Source organism: Bactrocera oleae, chromosome 5 (genome assembly GCF_042242935.1).
Source record: "Bactrocera oleae isolate idBacOlea1 chromosome 5, idBacOlea1, whole genome shotgun sequence".
Classification (NCBI taxonomy): domain Eukaryota; kingdom Metazoa; phylum Arthropoda; class Insecta; order Diptera; family Tephritidae; genus Bactrocera; species Bactrocera oleae.
The window spans coordinates 43,414,158-43,430,338 of NC_091539.1; positions in this window are offsets into that span (position 1 = coordinate 43,414,158).

Here is a 16,181-nt window from a genome sequence, read left to right on the forward strand (position 1 = left end):
TTTGTTCGGAAATATATTTACGAATTTTTTCCAAACTAATGGAAAATTTTAAGTAAACAAATATATACAATGCATAGCAACACTATTCTATGATTAAGTCTATAGTTCAAAAAAATTTGAAAAAAGGTTGCCTGTTGCTTACAACTTTTTGCAACGGTAAAAGGTTTATAAAATATGTCTTGGAGTTGTTATAAACCGTTCGGAAATTGTAAAAAATATAAAGGATTGTTATAATTTGAGCACAAAATGACAATATGGAACCTTTTAATTTAAAACATAATTTTTATAAGGAAAAACTGCATCACCTAGATCCTGATATGATAATATTTTTTATTTTCCCAGAATATAATTATTGTAACTATATTATACGACACTCTGCTGTACCACCTAAAATTAATCGAGATAGATAAAGTGTTATGTATTTATATATATAAATGATGAGGATGACGAGACGAGTGAAATCCGGGTGACTGTCTGTCCGTGCAAGCGATAACTTGAGTAAAAATCGAAGTGTCTTGGTTAAACTTGGTACATATACTCCTTGGCAACCAAGGGAGGTTGGTATTGCAAATGGGCGGAATCGGACCATTTCCACGCCCACAAGCCATTAAACGAAATAAATTGTTTGAGAGCTATAACTATGCCGCAAATTAAGATGCAAAACTTTAATTTGGTACAGGAGATCGCAGTAGCCAGGAACACCTGTGGGCTAAGAATTTTGTAAAAGTGGCTCCGCCCCCTATGGTTTAATGTAGATATCTTTCAAATCGCTTAAGATATATCAACCTAACTTGCTAAGAAGAAGTCATTTTATCACCTCTTCAAACTCTGTGAAAACGGGTAAGATAATAGCCACGCCCACTCCCCATATAACGGTAATGTTGAAAACAATTAAAAGTACTATACAATAACTCTCTGAAAAAATGGTAGAGAGGGGTTTTGAAGGATCTGGTGTAAAAATTGGACGTGGCGCCGCCCACCTTTAGGTGAAATTCTATATCTCAGAAGCGACTCGATCGATTTCAACCAAATTTAGTGTGTGCGGTTACTCAAACGTTCCACACTTACTTCCCATATAACAAATGTTTCACTTCCGTCGGATTATATCACTTTACAGTATACAAATCAAACATCAATAAAGTTATCAGAATATAAACCTCAAACTATGTCATCTTACGTCCAAAAATTTTCGAAATCGCACTATAACTTGTGGTAAAAATGGGTAAAAGCAGGTAGTGTCACCCTTAGCCCCCATATAGCTAACATATGTATTTTCGAACCTCCGGTTCACTTTAGACCGCATCTATCGGTCAATATGTAAGAACTCTTAATAAAATTCAGAAAGAATCTTTTTCTAATAACAGTGTATCGTCTTTTCTTAAATGGATGAAATCACGGCGCTACTTTCCTTAGATCAAATTTGCAAGTTACAAGAGTATGAAATGTTCGGTTACACTAACTTAGCCCTTCCTTACTTTTTTTTATTTAAAATTTCCAACAAATTTCACGACCAAGCGTTTTCCTTTCTAGTGTTTACTTGCCAATGTTTGTTCTGTTGTTTTTCAGCCGAACACCTAATTAACATGATTTTTAATACGATTTTCGTCGAACAGTTTGTAAACAAATAAATTGTGCTGTTACAATTTTTAAATGTAAAAGCAGCAAAGCACACACAAACATAAAATCATCTCACAATAAACCTACGGATATTTTCAAAGCAAATAAAAAAAGAACATAGAGCAAAGTTTAATAAAACTTTTGACTTGTTGTGAGTAATATTTTTTAATTAAAAACTCAATTGGACTGCAAAGTGACTGAGGACGGACGCATCAGAACAATGAATACTTTTACGGTCATATTCTTATAGTGTTTGTTAAATTTTAAAAGTTTTATATTAAAAAAGTATATTTTGAGCATTTTCAACTCATAATTATGTTAGTTACATTCGGTATATTCGTGCTTTTTTCCCAATATGTGCAATACTAGTATTACTCAAAGTATTGCCCTTTGGGCAATAACAAACAAGCAAAATTTTGTTATCCTGTCTGATGTTAACCATATTTTGAGTGTAAGTGCGTTTTGCATTGACCGGAGAAAATGGTAGTCGGAAGGAGCAAGGTCTAGGCGATAAGGTGGGTGAGGCAAAAGTTCCCCGCCGCTGTCTTCTAAACACTTTTTAACCGGTCTTGCAACATGAGGCCGGGCGTTGTCATGATGGAAAATATTGTCTCGTTTCTAGTCGCAAATTCTGGCCTTTTTTTCAACAATTGCTCACTCCAATTTGATGAGCTGTGTTGGGTAGCATTCCCCAATGCCTTTACCCGGTTTTAGAAGCTCATAATACAATACGCTTTTCTGTTGCCACCAAATACAGATCATTACCTTGATGTCTTTTCCGGTTAGACAGATTTAAAATATGATCTTTGCATTTAGGGTTATCGTAATGGACTCATTTTTTATTACCATTTACAATTCGATGCAAAAACTAATTTATTTGGTTGCTTAAAGTAGCATTTTTTTACATCCAAAATGGTCTTTCAACGTTTCTTCTCTTCACTTGATATGACAATCAATTTCTTTGTTTTTGAAGGCATCCACTGACCTTTAAGGGCTTAAAAATTACTGCCTGAGTGGCTCTCAAAGATTCTATGACTTCTTCTAATCTTCACCGAGTAATGCTTCCATTTCCACATCTTAAAATTTTTGTTTGGCCGCCCACGACGTTCCTCATGTTCTTAGATAAAATCACCACTTTTACATTTTTTTTACAAGATTTTCTTAATATTAACGTAATAAAGAAGAACTCCCGCAAAAATATTTCTTATAGTACTAAGTTCGACACATACTGAAAAAGACGCACAAGGATAGTAACTTTCCAACGAATTTTCGGAACATTGAAACAATGAAAAAAAAGTTGCCATCTCTTGGCAAAAAGCACGAATGTAGTTATAGGTCCAATATCAGAACGCCTCTTTAACATGTATAAGCTCAATTAAAAATAAAATTAAAATTGATGTATCGACGAGGAAATAAAAAAAAAGAATTAGTATAAATACTCGTACGTGATACAATAACCTTAACCTCGAAGTACATTTTCCAAATATTTTACCTAATATATATTTATACTTACTCAGAAATCGTCTGAGGTTGACATCGTAGGATCTGCTTAAAATTCACTTTAATAAGGAGGGTATTAATTACCCAAAAGATGTCGACAGTAATGTTAATTTTTTTACAACGGTAAAGAAAAGTCATATGGGGTTAGTTCAAACCTGATCTGTATTCTTAATTTCATTTCTCAAAAATCTTCTCGAACGATTTGCCAAAATTATTGGAATAAATTGAAATTACTACTAAAAAAATATAATATTTCATAAAATATGATGAGAAAAAATATTTCACACAAGCTAATTTAAAGAAGAATGCCAAATATTCACAATTATAGTGTTTATTTACCAAAGCAAAACACATATATATATCGACATTTACGTTACGAAATGTATATACAATATGTACATACATGTAGTACATATAAGTAAGTTTTCATGGACGTGTGTACGTATGTATGCGTTTTCGCCAGTCAACAACACGCCGCTGGCCTACACCAAAGGTCCAATATTCCACAAGTGCTCAATCAACAGCAGCAATTGCTTGACAGCTGCTAGTCACACCAAAGGGGGCGTGCACAGAAAGGAGGAGTGTCAAGCCAGTGGTTTTTGGCACATACACAGAGGCTCCCGGCTGCTCGAGGTGCCAACGGTGGCGGTCATAAAACTGTCGCTGCCGAGCAATTTCTCTGGGGAAGCAACATGGGAAAGGGTAAGGGGCAGCGCAAAATAAACTAAATAAACATACCACCACAAAGTACATAGTATATTTAGTACTGTAACAGGTCGCTCTCAGCTGTGAGAAGCTGTTTAGCGCTGTTGAAAGCTGTTTAGCGCTGTTGAAAGCTGTCTATATTATATATGCAGTCATAAACGGAGGCACACAGTGGGGTATTCAATTTTTTCTTTTCTTAAAAAGAATAAAGAAAATAGTATTTGCACAATTATATTAGTTATATTTTTGATAGATCTTTTACATATGAGCAGTACCTGGAAATTGACTAATGTTTGAAAAAAAGGTCTGTGAAAGTTTTTAATTTATTCTGAATTGATAAATTCAGACCAATTGATAGAGTGGAAAAAAGGAAAATAAGAATTCAAGTAATTATAAATTCATTAAATCTTATTCCTACCATATATTTTATATATTATATTTATAAAAAGTTGTTTCCTTCACCGAACACTTTAAAATAAAATTAATTTTGCAAAGATGAGATAACGTCAAACCTTGACGATGACTAGAACAGATCTCGACATTTTACTTTGTTATTTGAAAAGCAAAGTATAGGCCAGCAATTCTCAGACCAATGACTAGAAGAGTACTTAACTTAACTGTTGTTTTATTTAGAATATTTTAATGTTTACGTAGCCACAAAAAAGTTAACAGTACAGGGTGTCTGTACGTATGTTGTTATGTCCAACGTTCCACCTTAATTTTCAATTAATGAAGTAAGCGGCCTAACGCCCATACATAAACCTACCATATACCCATAGTAAGTAATTGCCAATTAGTATCTAATTGCCAATAAATTTGTGTCAAATTCAATATGCAACCGTGTCAAGTCTATCCGGTGAGGAGACAAGAGCGTGAGTTCGAAAAAGAGTAAAATGTCATGTGAAAAAATGGTAATGGTAAAACTAAGCACGGAAAATGGAAAAAGAAATGGCTGACAAAATTGACAAGTAGCAAAATTATAAGAATAGTCAAAAAAACACCATTTGAAAAAAATGTATTTTTAAAAATGGCAAAATATTGAGTTGAGGAAAATTTATTTGCAAAATATTTTTACAGATTTTGACTATGAAATGAAAGTAATTTTTCATAAATTATAGTTATAAAAAAATATTTTTAAGAAAAAATTTACAGAAACATATAAATTATCTAAGCTAAATTGGGTGTATTGAACCGCAAACTAATTGACCCAATTTAGAACTTAATGGCTTTGACTTACTGACATGGAGGCACATAACATAAATCATAAACATTCTGTTTGTCATTATTCATATTTCATTAGACAATATATTTATTTTATTCTATTCATCGTGATATACTTTTCATCGTGAGAATAATTAAGAAATAAGAATCATAACTCTTTTAGCATGAAATTTCCCTCTACAAAAACTGTCAATCACTTCCGTAAGTCACACATAAAAAGGGGTCCTTAACTGCTCAAAAGCACCCCTTTGGTCTGCCACTCTCGAAACTGTCGTTATCTCGTCTCGTTTATTTGGTTTGACTCGTTTGACTGGTGTGAAACTGAAAATTTCATAACATCGAATTTTGGCAAGCGTTCAAAATGTGTGCGAACGGCTGACACTCAGTGAAGTGAACGACAACCGAGAGTGTGTACTATAGGTATGAATTTCCACTGACAACAACAACAAAGACTACCAAACCATGTGATTGCTTGGCATGGCTCAACGTGACCAATGATGATTGTGTGAATTTTGTAGTTGCTGCTTAACACCTCGGGTGTTCTAGGTGTTTTTGTTGTTCGATTTTAGTGTGACCACTACAGATGGCATCCATACAAATGTGTTTTGAAATACATAGAGTTTATGAATTATTTAATTTTGAGTGTCACAACAACTATCTGTTGGATTAGGCGCTTATTTCTGTGTTGCGGTCGGCAGTACAAATTAATTTTCGAGATTAAAAAAAGCTAACGGATAAATATATACAAATTATTTATATAAATTTTAAATATTGTACAAGTATATTATTCTATTATATACATATATTTTATTTAATATTATATTTTCTAAATATTCCTATCGCATCTATTTTTATTAGCTACTCTTCTATTGCAGATAGCCCCCTGGGCACCCCCACCAAACTGGCACATCAATTTTGGTTCTCATATCCGCCACCGGGCGCTGGCGGAGGCTCTTCCAGTGAGTTCACAACAAAAATTTCATATTTTCGTTTACACATTTTCTTGTTATTTTAATAATAAGTACCAAATTTCATATGTTTACAAAAAAATTTGTAAAAAAAAAACGCATAAAACTCATAAAAATAACTTCTGTTTGTCAAAGATCGTGCATATTAAAATAATATATATTTTTCGGTTGTACTGCCGCATAAAATTTGTTGTAATCACTAAATGTTTATTTTTTGTTAAAATAACGAATTTTATTTGTATTTGCATAACTCCTACTCGTACTCGTACTCGTATACTCGTGTATTGGTGTTGTCTTTGTATTTTGTATTTGTGATTTTGGATATGTGAAAATTATCGTGCAAGTGCAATGGATTGGAAAAACATAACTACTAAACAAAATAAATAACAAACTATTTAAATATATATAGTCAAACCTATAACTTTTATTTTTTTTTTTATTATTTGGAACTTTTAATTGAATATTTTGGTAAATTTTACTCTATGTATGTATGTATATTTATATATTCAAACATTTCTAGTTCATTTTCATTTCATACATTTTAATGTGATAACAGCATAGGCCATACTATGTTGTTATGACGACATAATGAGGGAGTGTGAAGTCGCAATATGAGGGTTGCCTTTTATATTTCGGAATTAGAGAACAAAAACAATATCAATCATCGAAAATCGCTTTATTGTTTTTCAAAATACTTTCGAAGCACTTTTGTCACTCTGATTGAGGTATCTCCAAAACATGCGTTCAGAACGCAGCATCCGCTCTTCAGGTGGTTAGAAACGACGTGTGAGGGCTTGCATTGTCGTGGTGAAAAGTGTTGCGTCTTCTGCAGTTGGTTTTTCTAATTTTTTGAAAGACAACTGGTAAAGAAATTGTTTTATACCACTCAGAATTTACTGTTCGGCTTTGGTCAAGTGGTACGGTAGAAAAATGTCCACTTTTTCCAAAAAAAAAGAGGCAACCATTTGGAAGTACTTCGTGCGCGAAAAACTTCTTATAACTTATTAACTTTCGTTAAGTGGTTACATTGGTTTCACGGCTTCAAAAAATGTATTGCCTTTTTTAATTCAATAACAGCTCTAGAATATTGGCCTAAGTTCTCAAGTTAATACCGGTAATAGTTTTAAAGATACAGTTTTGAAAAGATGCGCGCTCGAGATCAGCTATATAGTCACTTAAAACTTTAAATGCGTTTTCTAGAAACTGTGTTTTCAAAGTCGGTTGTCAAGATTTTTCACGAATAATTCAACCGATCTTAATGAAATTTTACACAGATCTTTGTTATATAGCTTAAGCAAAGTTGCCGCGGTGGATTTTGTTTTGTTCAATTACAACTATTTAAAACACAAAAACGTCGAAAAGTTTTTATCAAAATTTGCATGTTTTTGTAAAAATGTCTGCCAAAAATACAATTTTCACTTTATTTAGTTCAAACACATATTTTTCCTTTTTACTTTTGTCAGAAATTCTGCTGAAAGCACCTTTTTTCCGAGGGAGTGCCGGAAATGACGTCGTAAGACCGAATTTTGAATATTTCCCTTTGAAAACTTCACAAAATCTTTATCAAATATGTATCTTCGGAATAATAAAAAATTTTAATAAAATATTTTATTTTTATATGAAAAAAAAAAATTTAAAGTAGGGTGTTTTTTGCTCGACGAAGCCCATGTAACCCCATTAAAAGAGCTCAATGTTAAAAAATAGAGGAGTTGCCAACTGTTTAAACAAAATTTTAATTAAAGTGGTTTAACAAATTAAACGTGACAATACAGGTTTCAAACTAACTGTCAAAAAAAAAAATTTTTTTTGAATGATATTTTCAAATGAGGTGTTGGTTGCCAGCTGTTTGAAAAGTTAAAGTAATATTATCCAATTTTTTTTCTTAAACAAAATTTAAAGACAAAGGAAATTTATAATATAGTTATAACACAAAAATATACAAGCAGGTTTCAACAAATTTTATGAAATAAGCGCCTTTTCAAAATATAGATAACCAATTCAATTGGTTTAAAAATATTTTAGTTAAAATTACGAAGATGGTCACCAACTGTTTTATTTTAAAATTAGAGGTGTTTAGAGAAATGTTGGAATACCCAGATTAGATTAGGTTCGATGACTAACCCTCAATATTGAATTGTGATTTGATGAAGCCGTCAAATATAACTAATGTAATCAGATCTTTTAAGTCGACAAAGCGCCTTGGGTCGTATATAAATCTGCTTAGACGTTTCATTTCTATTTTCACCAGCTCAGTGAGATATCTGATAGTGTTAGCACCCAAGTGTGTACAACTATTGTAGTAAAAGTCTAGCCACACTAACGGTGAAACGACTTGACCACTTGCGATCTACATAGTTGAAGTACCCAACAAGCATACTATTTATTTTCCAGCACGTTGCGCTTATGGGAAGAAGGCATACTTTATTTCTTAAAAGTCAAAATATATTGTAAAACGATTTTAGTTGTAATTTCAGAGTCAAGAGCAATAGGTCACTTTATTTGATCACATTCTCTCATTACCTTGTAACTACATGTATGTAAGTCTTCAACTCCTTCTTTTTTGTGTTTTGTAGTTGGATATATTTGTGATATATTATTTTACTATTTAAATATGAATATATTTGTTTGTTCTTTTATACAATATAATATATATATATATATAAATATTGAATAATTAATAGTAAAGATTTTAATGTACTTTGTATTTAAATATGTGTTCTTTCAATTTAGGGTTCCTCCACTCTTAGTCCAATAAGTCACAACCACCAAGTAAAAAATTGTAAACAAACACACGTGTAGAATGAAAAGTTGAAAAGTGTACAGTAAGAAACAAAATCGTAACCGTACAACTTAAACGTTAACGTAAACAAAAACGTAATCGTTCACGTAATCGTAATCGTACCCATAGAACAAACAATTTTTAAACACTAACTTAGAGGTAAGGCTTGAAAACTGTAAGCAATTTATAGCAAAACCAAAACTAGTTTGTTGTTTGAGTTTAGCATTTTTGGTCTTACTTACAACTTAGTTTGCTGTGTTTTTGATTAGCGAACATTTGCGTCGACTTTTATTTGCTATTTGTTTGCCTAGCAAAGTACAAAAACTTTTAGTGCGTTCATTTTCTTGTTTCTCTTGTTTTGTAAAATTTTGTTAAGCATTTGCTAATGATTGCTACCGTCTTTTCATATAGTCTTTGTATAACATTTTTATGAGTAGTGACGTTAATTAAATTGAATAAATATTTAAATGAGTCCTTTAATCATTTATCAAACACTTCATGGCATTGTATCGTTTTTTTTAGTATCGAAAACATTTTAAATTCGTTAATATTTTCATTATGTTGCAATTATATGCTTTTTCACATTATTTCAAAGCGCAGAAGAGATGGAAGCAAGTACTTAATCTTATAGTAACTGTCACTCGATCTATACTTAAGGGTTATAGATATAAGCACGACAGGCGGTTACGCTCTTCGAATAAAATATAAATGCATGCTATAAAACACCTTTAGTCACTAAGGAAAGTTTTTCTATATTACGTAATTTTATATTCACACAAGTTATAAGCAATCTTTTAGAAAATTTAAGAAAACGTTAACTTCGGTCGCACCGAATCTATAATGACAAATACCAAATATTCCTTACAAGAACTTGATTTTGATCGGTTAGCTTGTGTCGCACCTACATGCTATACTGATCTGATCTGAACAATTTCTCCGGAGATTACATCATCGCCCATGGCGAATTTCGCGAAGATATCTCGCCAAATAAACGAACGAATGACGAACAGACGGACATGGCTAAATCGACTCATCTCATCTTTTATATATATATGTTATGGGGTCTCCGTCGTTACCTGTTGTTGTTACAAACAATGTAGAAAACTTAATATATAGGATATACTTGTTTAAGGTATAATAATACTCTTTCTTTTTTGCTGCTACAAATATCTTAATAAAAAGCAAAATCTTTTAAGCAGAAGCTCAAATCACTGAAAACACCACTACTTTTACTTCGTTGACTAAGAAACTGCAAATATTGTGGAACTCTTATCTGCAGAGTAAAATTTCGAAGCATCGTTCAAGATATCTGCGGCGTAGTAGATTGTTGGATTTAGCCCGAGCAAATTGTAATATTGTAATTTTTCGTATGTCCGATGAGTAACTTCGACCGTCATTTATGCTTATATGAGCAATACCCGAGCATATATCGTATATTGGTAACAACACAGAACAGAAATACACCAAGTTCTTGTAAGTGATTCCATTGAAAACACAGAATTTCAAGCACACCGGTTTTTAATTTTTTTTCATAGTAAAACTCTGCAGAAAAACCTTTTGCGTCGTAAACCAACAGCTGCTAAACACACAAAAATTGCTGTATGGAATTATTTTACAAAATTTTTATTTGACAGACGAGAGATTTACGATTGATGCTGGAATTTGGAACGCACGCAGCATCTGCGCGTTATTTTATTTGCTTTTAATAACGTGCACGCCAGGTGTTCTTCGAATTTAAGCCTTGAGTCTAATATTACGCACAGATCCATCAATTGTGGTTGTGAAGTAATATCGCACTTCCCTATCGTTTCTCCAACTTCCTGGTGCTTATGAGCAAAACTTCTGTTTTGTGCTCAGCCACTTCCAAACTCACGGAAAAGTACCATTGACGTAGACCATTTATGCATTTAATGCATTTGTTTCTCAGATTATCTAGTTGTTTAGCCACTGCTACCACTATAAGATGTGGTGCTATGTACTATTAGTTTCACGTCTATTGGTTGCTGTCTTCTTAGCAATTTCGCAGCTATGAAATTGGTTAAAGGTTGATTTACTGATTTGTAGTAAGTGGCAAAAACAACCAAAATTTTCTTTTAGAGATTTAAAGCTCTTTTGCACAACCTAATGCAATATGGCCTTTGCAAATCCTGTGATTCTTATCTTCTATTTAAAGTTTGATGGGAAACATTTTTGTAGAGGAAAAGAAAAAAAAGAAAATCCTTTATTAAATAATTAATAATTATTTCCTGATGTTGCAAGCATCATGTTATTTGAACATGTTGCTTATTAATCTACAATCTACATATATTTTTTTAAGGAGGAATGACGAAAATTTCTCCCATTAATTACTGTTTTTTGTTTTGGTTCAACCTGATACTAAATTAAAAGGAATTTTTCTAATTTTAAGCTCCTGAAAGAAAAGTAAACACGTACGAAGTGTTTATTGTAGAAGAAACAAAATCGTAGCTGCATTTGTGCACCAACATGCAAATAATCGAAAGCACTTGAGAGTAAATAAAGTCAAAAGTAGGTCAATTGGTTTTAAACTACCAATGTCTATGTTTTAGTGTATGTATGTGTGAACCAAAAATAACTTATGTATTTCAACTGCGAACACATTAACTGCGTTATGCGTCAGTTGGTTTGAAGAGAGCGTCTGTATAAGTGAATTTATGCAGCAAATAAAATGCAATTTCATGCATATTAACTACACTCAAGGAGACTTAAGTGCAATTATTTCGATCTAATAATTTGCATTCAAGTTTTCACTCATTTGCTGGTGAAATTCAGTAAAAGTTCTCAGAGTATGAATATGTATTGAATACAAAACTATTTGCACTGTTTGCAATTTATAATAATTTATTGAGAGAAAAACTTAAGTTTTAAATTTTGTTAAACTCAAGACTGGACATAGCCTTATTTTACAGTTTCGTCTAATTCTTGTATTATAAAAATAACAGAACCTGATATTTGTTAAGAAAGTTTGTTTATTATATTTTCAAAGAGTTGTTCTATGTATAACCAAGTGTTCATCTTGGTCATTAAGAGTAGAGTTATATTATTTTCCATTAGTAACACCGGACCAGAGAATGCGGATTTGTTTTTCCCTGATTATTTAAATTTAATATTTCTCCCTTTCTTTATGGGCACACTTGGGGTGAAGCCTAAAAATGACGATTTGTGTTAATTTAAGAGATTAAGAATATATTTACACATACTATTTTAAGAACAGTCACATTTTTAAAGAAAAAAATTAAATATTTTTCGTGTTACTCGTAAAAGAGAGGTCCTCCGCTACTTCAGTGATTCCTGCCTTCTTATTCGATGATGCCTAAAACTCTACTTGTCCTTACAAAAAGCTGCAGGCGAAAGAAAACATTGAAACATTGAAAAACTGGTGTTTAAAAAAGAATTAAATTTGACCTAAACTTTTGGTCGTTTTTTGATCGCCAAAATTCGATTTTTTATCAGATAAAAAACTGGAAGGTAGAAGACTATAACGGGAATTTTGAAATTTCATGAGTTTGAAGTGTGCAATTGTAAAATGTTTCTAATTTATGTTTAAATATATATATGTTAAGTGCGATAACATTTTCAGCTTTTTTCATAGCTTACTTTGCCTGTAGCGCTCGCTAAGGTTAGACGTGCTTTTATGAGCTAGGCGATCTTCGTTTGTTAAAAGCTCACATTTCGTTGCTTGTTCGTGAACTCTTGGTCAAAAACAATACTGCAACGATAATCCAGCGCCCATTTTTACCAGACATGGCTCCGTGTGAGTTTTTTCTATTTCCAAAAATAAAGAGAACCCTAAAGGGCCGTCGTCTTAAAAGATAGATAAAAATCGCTGAAAGAGCTAAAAGCTGCCCCAAAAATCAAGTTTCAGAAGTGTTTCGACGATTGGGAGAAGAGCTTATAATAATTTAAATCAAAATTTTAAATAGTTTAGATATAAGTATATATTATATATATATATATATATATATATATATATAAATTAGCATGTAAACGCTTAAAAATATTGACCTTCATTAAAGTTTTTGCTTTTCTTTAGCGATTTATAATAGCTTTAAAATTAACATATCTACTAAAATTTCAAATCGAAATTTTAAAAGGTTTAGATTTATGGGCTTCTAAAGTGTAGCCGCTCCGTACAATCCGAGTGAGTGGTTATTTGGAGATCACTATCTAAGTTTTTCTGTATGTTCAAAAAATAACGGGAATTATCACTTTGATAAAATTATTTATTTATTTATTGACATAAGTGTTGCTGCCTTCAAAATAATCTCTATTTGATATTATGCAATTACGCCAGCGCTTCTTATATAATTATCTTATAAGAAATACTGTTTTGAACCAAAGCACTTTGTTGCCTTATGCTAGTTTTATCCTAACCAATTTTAAAACCAATCTTTTCATTTGGTACTATTTTGCATCTTGAGTGCACAATTCCAGGGTCATTTGCAATATTTCCACTTCTATTGACATTTCTTAAAAGCTTCAACCGAAAACAGCAACATCAACTGTAAGTTTTGTTGTTTGTGTAGGAAGTAAACGATATAAAAACCAATGTCGACTGAATTTCCAGCAGCTCGCAAAAAAGTTCAAGTAATTGCAAAGGTGACCGTTATAAATGCGAGTGGTTGTTTAAGTGTCGTTTTATGTGGCACAAATACAATTATTCATGCAACTTGGAAATGTATAAAACTAATGAAGGGGTGAAGGTGAAATCCGCAGATTGCAAAAGGATTTTGTGATTAATGAAAACGGCTGCATTTCAAAGAAATATCCGAAGACTAAAGGTGCTTACTATTTCCTTTGGAAAAAAGTTTTAAAATGTATTAAATTGCAATTATAACTCTTCAAAATAATTGTACCCGGATCGGGATTGAAATAAAAGCAAATAATTTTGCATAGCATTATACGAGGTGCTTGTGAACCGAAATATTAGTAGGAAATGTGAACTTAATAATGCAATCAGGAAATGGCTTGGCCTGATAGAAAGAAAAAAATCGTAATTTCGTTATAATAATAATCGTTTCTATTTCGAACAAGGAACTTGATCATTAATATGAAAGTAACTTAATCCAAAACGTGAAAAAAATTTTCTGATTTTGATCGGTAAGTTTGTATGACAGCTACATGCTATAGTGATCCAATCCGAACAGTTTCTTCGAAATTTATACCGTTGCTTTGTACAGTAATCCACGCAAAATTTCTTGAAGATATCTCGTCAATTAAAAAAGTTTTCCATGCAAAGACATGATATTGTTTGATCCATTCGTATGGTAGCTATATGCTATAGTTGTCAGATATCGGCGGTTCTAACAAATGAGCAGCTTATTGGGGTTAAAAGGATATCTTAAAAACAAAGGGGTTAGTTCATTTTCTTGTTATCTTATCAGCTTTAAAATTTCTAAAGATTCCGCTCCCATACAAGTTTTGTCATGAAGAAAAGCTACGTCATTGATGCTTTGCTGGTACTTCTTTGAAGAAGTTTGAAACTAGAATTGATGGACAGTTTCCAGCAATACTCTTTCATCAAAAAAAAAAAAACAAAACAATATCGATAACTATGATTATTTTAACATGTTATAAGAAAACGGAATTATACGATCTCTACTATAGTAAGCGTATTTGTGAAGCTCTGTAGTTTTAACTACAATTACTTCAGCAAGGTCAACATGGTCCCAATTGTGAGTTGGATTGCTATTAGAAAAAAATATTAGCTGTGTTTAATTCACCAAGTGATGGAGAGTAGTGAATTGAACACAACATACCAGTTGAGATATCTTCACGAAATTTGGCATGAGTTATTGCCTAAGCCAACAATGCAATCTCCGAAATTATTATTGAGATCGGATTGCGATAGCTTATAGCTGTCATAAAAACTGAAGGTTTGGAATCAAGTGCTTGTATGGAAAACTTTTTCATTTCACTACATATCTTCATGAGGTGTGGCGTGGATTATTTTTTAAAACAACGCTACAATCTTCAAATATATTGTTAAGATTGGAACCAAAGAACATAGCTGCCATACGAACTGACCGATAAAAATCAAGTTTTTTGTATTTTTGAGAGGAATATTAGATTATATAGACGATGAATTATCTGCAATCAAATAAAACATCATTTTTGTTTAGTTTATATCATAATGACTTACTTGTACGAGAGCGAAGAATTTGGCGAAAAAAATATTTTTACACAAATAGTGATAGTTTTCTGAAGAGTTATATTTTTAAAGGTCTCTAAATTCAGTGTTTTTAACCCAAAAAAAAAACTTACGTTTTAAATTAAAATTTATTTCGATAGGTCACAAAGACCTTAAGTAATCTTGCTCACCGCAACGGGACTTTTTGAAAAACATCATATTAAGGTATAAATATTTTCGAGTTTCCGACCAACACAAGGTTAAATAATTAATCCCTTAAATTTTTGTCAAGAATAATAATATATTTGATGTATCAATATGACTGGAGTGACTAAATATACAAATCTTTTAAATATCCACTATTCAAAAAACATATCAATGGGCGTATGATGACCTCCCATATAATATCCGTGAATATATCAATTACAAAGCCTTAGCAATAGATAATTGCTGTAAAAAGAGAATTAAAAAACGTAAAATTTTCTCTTGTGAAGCGTTTCGTAGCAGTAAGGCTATATCAGTAAATATTTTCTATTAATTAGCTGAAACAGTAAAAACTCCATTTATTTTTCACAAAAAATGTAGTTTCTGAAAACCGGCATGTAAAGCTTTACCAAGAAAATGCTTTTGCACTATTATACACTACCTTTTATGTAACACAGTTTAGCATATCGAAAATCGATTCCAAAATTTTACCTTAGTTCGCACATATGCACATTCTGCTATCGTCCAAGTGCCCACAAGTGTGACTGTGGCCCTCGTATTGTGAACCATAAATATATATTGATTTTCCTTTAACATATTATTTGAGAACGGAAAAATTTATTTGTTATTTATACTTTTTTTCTTTCAAATTCTAAAAGCTCCAACCACACATACAGCCCTATCATAAGCTATTAACCTGTCACTGCCGTTTGAGTCTAAATTTCTAAATCGCTAGCGAAAGACACAAAAGGAAAGTCCACATCTATAAAAACATGTACATATGTAACTAACACTGTCAGTATACATTTAACGGCAAACGTGCATATACTTTTGTGTCATAAAAGTTATTATTTTTGAAAACATACGAATATAGGTATGTTGATATGTGTATTAACCTGACATAAAGCACTTGTAAGTTTGCTTGTGGCATTTGGGTGTGTAAACATTTCAAAACACCGATTTGCGGGTGCAGCTAACGCTATATACCGTTATACAGTTTTTTTACATATTATTTTTTGTCCATAGCAGTGGCTACTGA